The sequence below is a fragment of the Schistocerca americana genome, chromosome 1, assembly GCF_021461395.2.
Source record: "Schistocerca americana isolate TAMUIC-IGC-003095 chromosome 1, iqSchAmer2.1, whole genome shotgun sequence".
Lineage (NCBI taxonomy): Eukaryota > Metazoa > Arthropoda > Insecta > Orthoptera > Acrididae > Schistocerca > Schistocerca americana.
The window spans coordinates 144,975,429-144,978,678 of record NC_060119.1 but is presented as its reverse complement, the minus strand read 5'-3'; positions in this window follow the sequence as shown (position 1 = coordinate 144,978,678).

Sequence of the window (3,250 nt, the reverse complement as noted above, 5' to 3'; positions counted from 1 at the left end):
ACCTTTCCCCTTTTCCACCAGAGGGAGACACCAAAGCTGCGACTGCCACAGCGGCGCCACCGCCAGAAACGGAGGTCGACTGTTTCACACTACGCGCTGTGGCGCGCTCTTCAAAATAGCAAATTTTACCACGGCTCACGCCGAGTACCCCATTCTGCTCTCTCACGTTGTCTGATGACCACTGAGGTCGCTGATGTGGAGTACCTGGCAGTAGGTGGCAGTATGCACCTAATATGAAAAACGTATGTTTTTGGGGGTGTCCGGATACTTTTGATAACATAGTGTAACAGTGTACCTGCTTTATATACGTGAGGGGTCAGGTACACGTAGTTTTGGGATGAGAAAGTTTGCAGTCTCACACTAATAGAATCCGGAATCTCGCCTGCCGTGTTGTGCCGAGAGCATAGAGCCATAAATACCTGCAGCTTTCACAGAGCCTGCGCAGCGTCTTCAGTATATGGCTCTCCTGTCGTCAGACTGGCGCCGTTTTCTCCGCATTCACCGCCCAAGGCTCACTCTTGCCCACCTTCTGGGATCTTTACTGTGCTTAACAATGCCCTGAACCGCAGAAAAACGTTTGAGGAACGTGGGAGCGGCGGTCATCTCGTGCAGAATTTTAATGACTCCTCTGTGGCGTTACCTGCAGTCCGCATTGTGTCATCTCGCGACGAGCGTCCTTTCATCCTGTCCGCTACACAAAACAACCTTCGGCGAACGCTGCCCTACCTATCGTCGCCGTCGCCTTTTACAACCTGCGTTAATTTAATGGTCGCCTTCGGCCCGCTTTGATCTGGTGTCTGTGTGTGAAACTGCCAGCACAGCGAAACGCAATTCTCAAGAAATAAAAACGTCTACAAGTACTTCACTATCGGATAATCTGTAAAAAAAAAAAAAAAAGGGAATACGCAGTATATGAATGACGTGAAAGTCGACGAAGCCGTCAGTTTCGCCGTCTTTCAAGCTAACCACAACCTCATGCTGTGAAATGTATCCGAGTAAAAGGTGGTCAACAATTTGTGGCAGAACTAAGATAACGATCGCTTTATTCATTGCTGTTAAAGCTAACCTCTACGAGCAAACTGAAGACAGAAATAACTTGGTTTCAGCGCTTAAAGCAAACTGCAATTTCTGGCTGTCATTGTGGTTAGCCGGCCGGGGTAGCTGGGCGGTTCTAAGCGCTACAGTCTGGAACCGCACGACCGCTTTCTAAGTTCTAGGCGACTGATGACCTCAGATGTTAAGTCCCATAGTGCACAGAGCCTTTTTTTTTGTCATTGTGGTTAGGTCTTATGGGACCAAACTGCTGAGGTCATCGGTCCCTAAGCCTACACACTACTTAATCTAACTGAAACTAACTTACGCTATGGACAACACACACACCCATGCCCGAAGGACTCTAACCTCCAACAGGGGGAGCCACACGGACCGTGACAAGGCGCCCTGGAGCGCGAGGCTCTCGCCATCATTGGTTACCTGGAACTATCCTCACACCGGCTGCACGAGCTGCCGCGTTACCAGCCAAATGGTCAGTCCTCGTTGGGACTTGGCTGCACATTATAGGCGGCACACGCAGATTCCATACGAAAAAGAATAAGAAGAAAACAAAGAGCAACTAAAAAAGTCAATACGATGACGAAAATGATGTGGCAAAGAATTAGAAATAAAAAATTGTATTTGAACCAATTAATTGAATAAAAATAATAATGAAACTCTTTTGATTAGATTTCGAAATAAAAAGAATTTCGTTATATGTATATGTATATCTATACCAATTTGCCAGCTTAACTCCGTCGTATGATAGAAATACAATAACCAGGTGGCACTTAGACAAGGACCAGCCAAACTATTTTCAATGGCGGTTAAACACTGACAGTAGCAATCTACAAACAGAATGTGTCAGCACTCCAGGACCTAGTAAACATTAATCATCACATCACATACAGCTCTTACTAGAGCCTTGCGTACTAAGCAAGTTGAAATTAACACATTTGAGGACAGACTCAGCAGGAGTAGCAATGGCCGGCCAAGAAAATGAAGTCAACACCACAGAACTCAGTAGTCGATTCCGGCCACAATTTACAGCACAAGCAAGGCCCTTACCCTCTTGCTTGTTCGAGAAGCCAGCCGCCGCAGATCCCGGTGCCGGGAGACATGCAGAAAGCGAAATACAACAACGGCTTCCCAGTAACGTGACTGCTTCTATGCCGGCGATATTTGCTACGGAGCCGTCACCCGGGTAAACAGCCCGTTTTAGGTGTTCTCTTCTTGCTGCCTCGCACGGCGCCTGTACTGTCCGGCAGACTTCCCAAACGACGTTACTGCTCGGCTTTCCAAACGAAAAATCCCCGCTGCTTGCTAGAGCTTACAGGCCCGTCCACACGCAACGATCTGTCTGCGCAAATGTCTGCGCACATCACATCTGCGCAGACAGATCGTTGCGTGTGAACAGAAGATTTGCACCAACCTGAGGTGTGTGCAAACCTAGAAGTTGGAGTTGGAGGTTTGAGCGAAACCTTTCAAATCTGTCGGTTCAAACCACATCTGCGCAGACAAGTTGGAGCGTGTGGACAGGAGATCGTCGCAAATCTGGCGCGAAACAGCTGTTTGCTCAGTCTAGTGTTTGTATTTGTGTGCACAGGGCATTAAAATGGCTGATACTCGTCAGTGTTCTCGAGAGTTTGTAAGTGAATTCATTGAAATATACAGAAACCACCCATGTTTGTGGAAGATTAAAAGTAAAGAATATAGTGACCGAGACAAAAAGACAGCAGCATACAACGCTCTAATTGAAAAATTGCGGGCAGTTGGCGCCTCGGCAAACAGAGAAACGGTAATAAAAAAATAATTTCGTTGCGAACTGGCGAAATTATTTGCGGATGGATGTCGAAACTTACAATTATCTCTTAAAGCATGTAACCCCTCATATTATGAGAAAAATACTTGTATGAGAAGGGAAATTTCTCCTCATGAACGCCTGGCAGTAACATTAAGATTCCTAGCAACAGGAAGGAGCTACAATGATTTGGAATTTTCATCTGCAATATCGAAACAAGCATTGAATGAAATAATACCCAACACATGTGAAGCTATTTACGCTTTCCTGAAGGATGAGTTCATGAAGGCAAGTCAAGTAAATTAGTCTGTCAGCGAACTGTTTACCGAAAAGAGTTATCCAAAGTTCAGAAATCTAGAAGATCTGGTGTAGGAGTAGATCAAGTATACCAGCCAACGTTATGGTATTTTGATCTAC